Consider the following 10,000-nt stretch of genomic DNA (forward strand, 5'->3'; position numbering starts at 1 on the left):
CATATACATTTCTATATCTATGCCTATCTATCTAGCTATCTATCTATATGTAAACATAATGGTATATTTCTATGTTGCTTATCCATCTGTAAATTTATCTATATATGTATGTACATATATTTCTATGTTTTTATATCTACATCAATCTATCTATCTATATTTCTATATCTTTATCTATCAATCTATCTACCTAATACACAGATATTTGATTATTTCTTATTTCAACATTTCGATATCTACATATCTCTACCTTCTATCTCTCTATCTTAACACCGCATGTGTCACAGACGGACACACACAGCGAGGAAAAAGCCTCTTGGCATGACCCTCGCTCACTCAGCCGGTGTTTGGACTCACAACACCCGAGTCGCCGAGACCGTTAGCGGCGACGGACGGGGCCCAGCGATCGGTGCGGGTACTGTTGTTCACATACCCATGCCATCGGAGGTCCGAGCCAGTGCCAGGGAATGGAAGGGAAGGGGGAGGGGAGGGGATGGGATTAGGGGAGGGGGGAGGAGAAGAAGGAGAAGAGGAGCAGGGAGGGATTTAGGGAGGGAAGGAGGGAGGAAAGGGGGAAGGGGGAAGGGGGAAGGGAGGGACAGAGGGAGGGAACAAGGGAGGGAACCGGCCTGCGATCAAGCTGGAGGGCGAGTCGTTCTCGTCATCCTTCACCGCCCGGAGTTTGCTCCTTGACGCTCGGCTGCCCTCGTGCAAACACCCCCTCGAGGACCTCTGCTCCGCTCTCCTCCTCCTCCTACTCCTCCTCCTCCTTCTTCTGTCTCTTTCTCTTCCTCCTCCTCCTCCTCCTCCTCCTCCTCCTCCTCCTCCTCCTCCTCCTCCTCCTCCTCCTCCTCCTCCTCTGTCTCCTTCTTCTCTTCCTTCTCTTCCTTCTCCTCCTCCTCTTCTTCTTCTATCTCTTTCTCCTCCTCCTCTTCCCCCTCCTCCTCCTCCTCCTCCTCCTCCTACTCCTCCTCCTCCTCCTCCTCCTCTTCCTCTGTCTCCTTCTCTTCCTTTTCTTCCACCTCCTCCTCTTCCAACTCCTTCTTCTTCTCTTCCTTCTCCTTCACCTCCTCCTCTTCCTATTCTTCCTCTTTTTTTTCCTCCTCCTCCTCCTCTACCTCCATCTCCTCCTTTTTCTTCTCCCTCTTTTCCTCTTCCCTCTTCTCCACCTCCACCTTCTTTTCCTCCTCCTCCCCTTCTTCCCTTCTTCTTCTCCTTCTTTTTCTCCTCCACCTTCTTTTCCTCTTTCTCCCCCTTCTTCTTCTCCTTCTTTTCCTCCTCCTCCCCCTTCTTATTCTCCTTTTTTTCTCCTCCAACTTCTCCTCCTTCTTCTTCTTCTTCTTCTTCTGCTACTGCTTCTGCTTCTCCTTCTGCTTCTCCTTCTCCTCCTCCTCCACCACCACCTCGACTTCTCACCATCGGAACTGTCCACCTCCTCCTCCATGCTTGCTTGTCTCCTCCGCCTCCATCTTATACTTGAACTTCTTCCATTTGCTCATTCTTTTTTCTTCTTTAATCCCCCATTTTATCTTATCTAATCCCTTCACCACCGTTTACTTATTCTTCCTCTCCCCGTACTTTCTCCTTCATATTTGATGTATCAGGAGAGAGAAGGAAGGAAGAAGGAAAGAAAAAAATAAAGAGAGAGGGAAAGATAGAGAGAAATAGCGAGAGAATTAGAGAGAGAAAGAGCGATAGCGAATTAATGGGACTCAGAGGCAGAAGGCAGAGGAAGAAGGATATGGAATGCTGTAAGTGTCAACTTTGCATAAAGAACTTTTTTTTCGTCTTTATCCAATTTTCACCCAGATTTAAGTAGTCTCCACCCGTTCACTGAAGAGTTTTTGTTTGTTTGTTTGTTTGTTTGCGTTATTTACCTGTCCCTTTAATTAACAACCATGGCCGCGAAAGAGCTCATGCGAATGTGCTCTTATTTCAACGCGGCGCCAGTGAGGCGTTGAATGAAACGAGTTCGTGATGTCCCGGAGGTCAATGAATTGTCCCCCCCCCCCTCTCTCTCTCTCTCTCTCTCTCTCTCTCTCTCTCTCTCTCTCTCTCTCTCTCTCTCTCTCTCTCTCTCTCTCTCTCTCTCTCTCTCTCTCTCTCTCTCTCTCTCTCTCTCTCTCTCTCTCTCTCTCTCTTTCTCTTTCTCTTTCTCTTTCTCTTTCTCTTTCTCACTCTCACTATCTAACTCTCTCTTTCTCTTTCTCACTCTCTAACTCTCTTTCTCTCTTTCTCTCTTCCTCTCTTCCTCTCACCCTCCCTCCCTCCCACTCTTCCTTCCTTATTCCTGTTCGCCCCAAAGATGAGATCGGTTTGTTGACCTTTGCGTGTCGAGCGAAGCATCTGGTTCGGTAAACAAATAGCGACGTCGGTCTTAAATTATAGTAAAGACTAGGTCTACAATCGCGGTCATTTCCCCGAGGAGTAGGCCTAGGCCCCTCGGCCGAAGGGTGACTAATGGAAGAGGTTGGCGTCGCCCAGCGGTCGCGCCCGACGACAGCTGTTGTTGGTCCGACGGCGCTGACCAAGCCGCTCTGAGCCGAGCCCTTCTCCCTGCTGATTTGCCTGCTGGTTACGCTTCTGATGTAGGTGTTTTGGGGGATTTATATGTATACACATACACACTTCTGTCTCTCTCTCTCTCTCTCTCTCTCTCTCTCTCTCTCTCTCTCTCTCTCTCTCTCTCTCTCTTCTCCTCTCTCTCTCTCTCTCTCTCTCTCTCTCTATATATATATATATATATATATATATATATATATATATATACATATATAGTGTAGTATATATAAATATATATATAATATATATATATAAATATATATATAGATGTGTGTAATGTATATTATATATATATATACATATATATATATATATATATATATATATATATAATATACACACACACATATATATGTATATATATATATATAAATATATATATATATATATATATATATCCATACGCCAAAGGACAGGAGCAAGTGTACACCCACCCCCCCTCCCCCTCCCCCGGCTCCTGCGCGCACCTGTCTGGGCTCCGTTCCGCGAGGGCAGTGTTCCCGGCGGCGGCGGCGGCGGCGGCGGCTGAGAAAATCGTGTTACATGATGGGAACAGAACTGGCGGGGGGGGGGGGGGTCACCTAGGTGATGGTGCGATCGATCGGTGATTGTCGTTCTTGTGCTGCGGACGATGGCTGCGAACTGCGTTACTCGTAGTGTTGTTTTCATCATCGTCATTATTGCTGTTGTTATTATCATTATCATTATCTTTATAATGATAATGATAATAATCATAATTATTGTTATTGTAATTATAATTGTCTTTATTATTGTTATCATTACCATTTTTTTCATTGCCATGATAGTGATGACAACAACAGTACTGATAATGATGATAATCCTCATTCATTATTACCGTTGTGATATTTTTTTGGTGTGGGGTCGATTGGTTGTTGCGTTTTAGTTTTTATTATTCATTTTTCGGTCGGCCATTTTTCATCATCACCCTTGCTGATCGCTGTCGCTAACAGCATTACTACTTGGTATTAAAAAAAAAAAAAAAAAAAGAATTTCATCACTTTAGTGTTTACAAATTGCGTCCCTTAATTAATCGGCAGCCACGTTGCCAGGCGTACGACAGCACCCCCACCCCTCTATCACCCCCCCCCCCCCATTTGCTTCCGCCGTGGGAAAAGCCGCGTCCGTTTTCGCACGTTTTCACAAGGAAGTCCCGCGCCGAAGCCGGACACTGGCTTCGACTCGGCCGGTTAAGCATTTCATTAATGGGGGGGGGGGGGGCACTAATGGGGGATTTAAAAATGGCGCTCGTATTGTAACCGAACGATGTTGTTTTTAATGATTCGTATCTTTATTATTGTTGTTATTGTTATTATTATTATTATTATTATTATTATTATTATTATTATCATCATCATCATCATTACTATTTTATTTATTTGTTAATTTCTTTATTTTTTAGCATTTTGAAATTTGTAATCTTGTTCATTGATGAGCGAGTTTGTTCGTGTGGTCGTTCCGCGCTTTGGGAGATCCGGTTGAGCGAAGAAAGCTTTAAGTTCCGGAGACGAAGTTTCGGGTCAACTTCCTCCAAGGGAATTACTTGGCTTTAAATCTACGGCCGTTTTCCGTTTTTTTTTTTTTTTTTTTTTTTTTCAAACCCGCCTTTTTCGCCTTTTATGATAGTTGTGGTAAGAACCGTAATGAGGATGATGATGATTTTTGTTATTGCTGTTACTCTTGTTATTGTTATCATCATCAGTATAATTGATATCGTTATTATCATAGTCATCGCTGTTATTGTTACCATTGTAATTGTGATCATAGACGTCACCATTACTGTTTCGACAAACATCAGCGTCATTGTCACTATCATTGTTCTTATTATTGTTATCGCTGTTATTTTTTTATTTATTTATATTCCCTATTTTTTTGTTTCGATTTTTCTCTCAATTTCTTTTTTTTTCTCTTTTTATAATGCTTTTCGGCCGTAAATACGAGAGGGTAATGGTCCTTCACGCCGGGTAATTGGATCAGTTTATGAGCCAATGGCGTCGTAGGTTCCCGTTTCTACTGGACGTCTGGAGAGGGAGGGAGGGAGGGAGGGAGAGAGAGAGAGAGAGAGAGAGAGAGAGAGAGAGAGAGAGAGAGAGAGAGAGAGAGAGAGAGAGAGAGAGAGAGAGAGAGAGAGAGAGAGAGAGAGAGAGAGAGATAGGGACTCGAAGCCAAGGCAAAGGTCCAGCTAGTGTCAACAGCCCGGCGTGTTTGTCTTGCGATTGTCTGGAGGAGGCGCTGAGATCCTCCCGTCACGAGATGCTTGGGAGGGGGTCTGGAAGGGGGGGGGGTATGGCGGAGGGGGTAGAGTGGAAGAGGACTGAGGGGGAACAGCTCCGACAGAGCGAGTAGGTGGGGTAGGGGAAGCCAGGAGGGGGAGGGGGATCCTGCAGATGAAGGGAAGAGAGCATCTGCAGGTAGGAGAGACAGAGTGTGTGTGGGGGTAGGGTGGGGGTGGGGGGGGATCCCACAGGTAAAGGAAATAGCGTTTGTGTGTCCACGGTTTGTTTCTGCCGTGTCAACCCTTGGCGTTTGTTTAGAGCAAGTGTGTGCTGGATTGGTTTGCGTTCAGTGTGGGCGGATCCTTGTAGCAATGTATCGGCCCGCGGGTTGGTCGGATTTGATTCGTGTGTGTGTGTGTGTGTGTGTGTGTGTGTGAGTGTGTGTGTGTGTGTGTTTGTGGATTGGTTTGTGTTTCTGTGGAGGTATCTTTAGCAGTATTTCTACCGCAATTAGCTATTTGATTTCGTAGTGAATCAAGAACTATCAATCAACAATCTTTCTTTCTTTCTACACTCACACACACACACACACACACACACACACACACACACACACACACACACACACACACACACACACACACACACACACACACACACACACACACACACACACACACATATGATAAAGCGCTGCCAACGTAAGAAAGGGTAAGAATCGTGACGTTTCTAACTTTCATTCATTAAAAGTTCGAAACGCCAAGATTCTGACTCTTGGTTACTGTGGCGATGTTTGATCTCATTTATAGAGTGAAATGCGGTGCAGTTGGAACCGCGAGTCTTTTAGAGATGAGTGGTATGTCCATGTTTGTTGTGTATTTTTTCAGTAGTTTTAGTGAAAGTATCCCTCATCACTAACTACCGTGTTTTGTGTGCGCGTGCGTGTTCGTGGGCGTGTGTGTTTGGTGCACATGGAAGCAAGACAGAGGATCCTAAATGCCGAACAGCGTCACTCCAATTGAAACGAACGTGGCGGTCGTGTCGTGCCGTTCGCTACGACGACCTCAACGACTCGCCATTCCGCCAACTACCCCGCAACGACCAGCTGGTTTTCCCTCCGGTCACTCCCCTGCGACGCGGCGCCTGCAACGATCCTCCGGGCGGGCGGCGGTGTCCTCGTCTGCGTAACACAGGAGGGGCGGGGAGCGAGGCGCCTCTTCGCGAGGGGCGCGTTGTTACGTGTCTGCATAACGTCATCGAAGATTTTTTTTAGGGGGGTGAGTAACGCGGGGGGGAAGGGGGAGGAGGAGGGGAGGGGACTTTTGAATCTCGTCCACTAAATCGTCCTCTTGCGCGCCCTTTCTGCCCGCCGCGTCACCTCGTAATGGCAAGTCATCGCATTAACATAACTAGCCATAACAGTCCTCGTTTGTCATGCAATAGCGGCCCTTAGCGACGGACGCCAAATGGCTTATTCGCTGTTTTGTGCATGACCGCTCCGGCCGCGAGGGATCCGCCGCTCGAGGGCGCGCCGAGTGACCCTTCCGGCAGCTGTCCGTAAGGCTCGTGATGCAACGCCCTCGGCAGGGGCTTTTGGGGAGTTAATTAGCATGTTTCCTGACGCTCCGGAAGATGCGGAGTCGGACGGAAATCACGGCTCGGGATCCACGCCGGGACCGTCGGCTCGACCCGCCAGCGATTGCGAAAAGGGGGAGGGGGAGGGGGAGAGAGGGAGAGAAAGGGAGAAAGAGGGAGAGAGGAAGAGAGATGGAGAGAGAGGGAGGGAGAGGGAAGAAGAGAGGGAGAGAGAGAGATGGAGAGAGGAAGAGAGGAGAGGAGAGAAAGGCGGAGAGAGATAGGGAGAGAGAGATGGAGAAGGATAGGGACACGAAGAGAGAGAGGAGTAGAGACGGGGTAGGGGGAGACGCGGAAGAAGAAAAAAAAAAAAAAACAGCAAAAACGTCCGATTGTGTGTTCTACAGCCTTGATTAAAAAAAAAAAAAAAACGTTCTCTGGTCTCATTATTACCTTTGGTCACTTTGGTCGCTGTTTCACGTGATTTGCAGTTTTATTTTTTTTCCGTTTGCTCCGATGGATTCTCTATTTGAATCATCTTTTACCTCATACTTTTTTCAAGAGTAATTATTCCCATTTATTTTTTATGCTTCTCTTTTAATCAACTCTCGATCATTCAAAACTGGCATATTTGACCCTGAAAATAGCCCTTGGAAGATTAGTTATATGGCTTATAATCTCTTTCTTTACGAAATATTCAATTCCACTTACACACACACACACACACACACACACATACACACACACACACACACACAACACATACTCATATATATATATATATATATATATATATATATATATATATATATATATATATATATATATATATGTGTGTGTTTGTGTTTGTGTTTGTTTGTGTGTTGTGTTTTGTGTGTGTGTTGTGTGTATATATATATATATATATATATATATATATATATATATATATATAATATACACATATTAATATATATATATATAATATATATATATACATATATTTATAATAAATATATTATATATATGTATATATACATATATTATATAATGTATATATATATATATATATATATATATATATATATATATTATATATATATATATATATATATATATATATATATATAATATATATATATATATATATATATATATATATATATATATATATATATATATATAATTTATATATATATTATTGTTTTTTTTCAACGTAAGGCTGATGTAGATCTTTTCCTTTTTTTTCATTTTTACGCAAGAGTGATGAAGATATATTTTCCAGATATCCTTTTCTGAGCTTGAAAGTGTGAAGAATTCCGTGTCGAGCTACTTAGCGAAGGGCCTTTATAACATAGTCTCCCTTGGAGTCTCCACTAACTTCCGTTTTCTTTCTTTCTCCGTGGCCGTCACGCCCCGAAGAAAATCATGATTTATGGAGTTCGGGTGAAAAGGAATTACACGGCCGTTATGGAATCCACATCATTTGTATAATTCACCAAAGTTTTTTTTTATTATTATGTTTGCGTGAGAGAGCGAAGATGATTAATCTTGTAGTAGAAGTTTGTAGAATAAAATGTGTTTGTGTTTAACGTTGTTTTTTCTTTTCATTCCAGATGGGAGTGCGAGTAGACAAGACTTCAAGTCAGATTCCAGAAATTCAAATAATAAGGTAAGTCCCCAAATCACACCTTTCGTGGAGTGTTCTTTGTTCAAGGAATTATTGTGCGGAAGTTGTTGTTGGCGTTTTGCGGGTTTGTTTTCTGGAAAGAAGAGATGAACACCCGGGAGAGAGGATGGGAAGGAAATTAACAGTTAGTGGCAACTGCCGAAACTTGTGTGGAATAGAAAAAGGAGTAGAGTTATGGACGCCATCTGCTCCACTGGTATTAAGACACTAGTTCTGTTTGAGCACAACAGATGGCGCTGGCAGAGATGGTGAATAAGGGTTTAGGGTGTCATTCAAAAAAGGTGTTGCTCCTTGAAGGGAAAAATAACAATAATATGGGACAGGTGTGATGTGTGAAAAGAATATAATGCAAATATTTTATCATCATTACTGTCATCATCACCATTTTCAACATCACTATAATCATTACTATTCTCACCATCATCATCTTCATCACCACCATCACCATAGCCATCATCACTACCACCACAGCAACATTACCTCCACCAACATCAACATCAGCATCACTATTACCAGGATCACCAACCCCATCACCATCACATGGCATTTAATATCCTCTACCATTCAGCAATCGGTTAAATTACTGTATTCAAATAATTTAGGTTATATAGTTTTATCGACAAAGAGAAGCAAACCACCCTATGTTCAGGATCATTTTGATTACTTAGCTGCCCTTGAATTGTAATGTGTCCGTATTTAAGGAAAGACTATAATTCTAGATTTTATTTCTAGTTATATGTTTCTTTTTTCTCTAATGAGTAGGTATTGACATGAATGTGTTTTTAAAGAGGTATTAAGCATTGTTGATTTTTTTCTCAAAATAGCGAAGTTAATGCTATTTACCTTGAAAAATAACCGTTTTCTCTGGATTCTGCAAGCTACCATTTTCTTTATCTATTCTTTGGGTAACACTTATATTCTGTCAGGTTCTCCTTTCCTCACATCCCCTCCTCCTTCATTCAATCCTCCCTTCTTTCTCCCTCCCTCTCCCCCTCCTCTCTCTCCCTTCCTCACTTTCTTTATGTCTGTCTGGCTTCCTCCCTCTCCCCCCTCTCTCTCCCTCTTCCTCTCCTCCCTCCCTCTCCCTCTTTTGCCTCCCCACTCACTTCTCTCCTCTCTTCCTCCCTCCCTCCCTCCCTTCTCCCCTCTCCCTCCCTCCCTCCCTTCTCCCCTCCCCCTCCCTCTCCTCTCTCCCCTCCCTTCCCCCTCCCCCTCCCCCTCCCTCTCCCTCTCTTTCCTCCCTCTCCCTCTCTCATCCCTCTCCCTCTCCCTCCTCCCCCCCTCCCCTCTCCCCCTCCTCCCTCCCCCTCCCCCTACCCATCTCTCCCCCCTCCTCCTCCCTCTACCCCTCTCTCTCCCTCCCATCCCTTCCCCCTCCCCTCCCCTCTCCCTCTCTTTCCCTCTCCCTCTCCTCTCCTCTATCCCCCCCTCCCCCTCTCGTTACCCCCTCCTTCTCCCTCTCCCTCCCCCTCCCCCTCCCTCTCCCTCCCCTCCTCCTCTCCCTCCACCTCCCCTCCTACTCTCCCTCCACCTCCCCTCCTCCTCTCCCTCCCCCTCCCCCTCTCCCTCTCCTGCCTCCCTCTCCCTCTCCTCTCCCCCCCTCTCCCTTTCCTCCCTCCCTCCCCCCTCCCACTCGCCTCCTCCCTCCCTCCACCTCCTCTCCCTCCCCTCCCATTCCCCCTCTCCCTCTCCTCCCCTCCCTTCCTCCTCCCCTCCTCGCTCCATTCGCGATGAGGATGGAAGGGTTGACGGGTGGCGAAGGAGGAGGAATTTTTCAAGCGCAGGTTAACAGACCAACAGGCAGGTAGAATGGCAGGGTAGACAGGGAGGCGAGAAGGTAGAAGGAAAGAGGAAAGAACAGAATACCTGGCCAGGAATGAGGAAGGGAAGCAGAGGGAATGTGATAGAAGAATAGGAAGAAATATGGAAAGGAATGGGTAAAGGGGGAGGGGGGTATTTA

At 45.0% G+C, this 10,000-nt stretch overlaps 1 long non-coding RNA gene across 1 annotated transcript in view; it reads left to right on the top strand.

Annotated features, from left to right (window-relative positions):
- LOC122258102 (uncharacterized) overlaps positions 1 to 10,000 on the top strand; it is a 212,528-nt gene that overhangs the window by 14,280 nt on the left and 188,248 nt on the right. The window contains exon 2 of the long non-coding RNA XR_015192007.1: positions 7,967 to 8,022. This is a non-coding gene — a long non-coding RNA (uncharacterized LOC122258102). The remainder of the gene's footprint in view (positions 1 to 7,966; positions 8,023 to 10,000) is intronic.

Source organism: Penaeus japonicus, unplaced genomic scaffold (genome assembly GCF_977035675.1).
Source record: "Penaeus japonicus unplaced genomic scaffold, GWHDUDI00000001_assembly GWHDUDI00000021, whole genome shotgun sequence".
In the NCBI taxonomy this organism is placed as follows: Eukaryota; Metazoa; Arthropoda; class Malacostraca; order Decapoda; family Penaeidae; genus Penaeus; species Penaeus japonicus.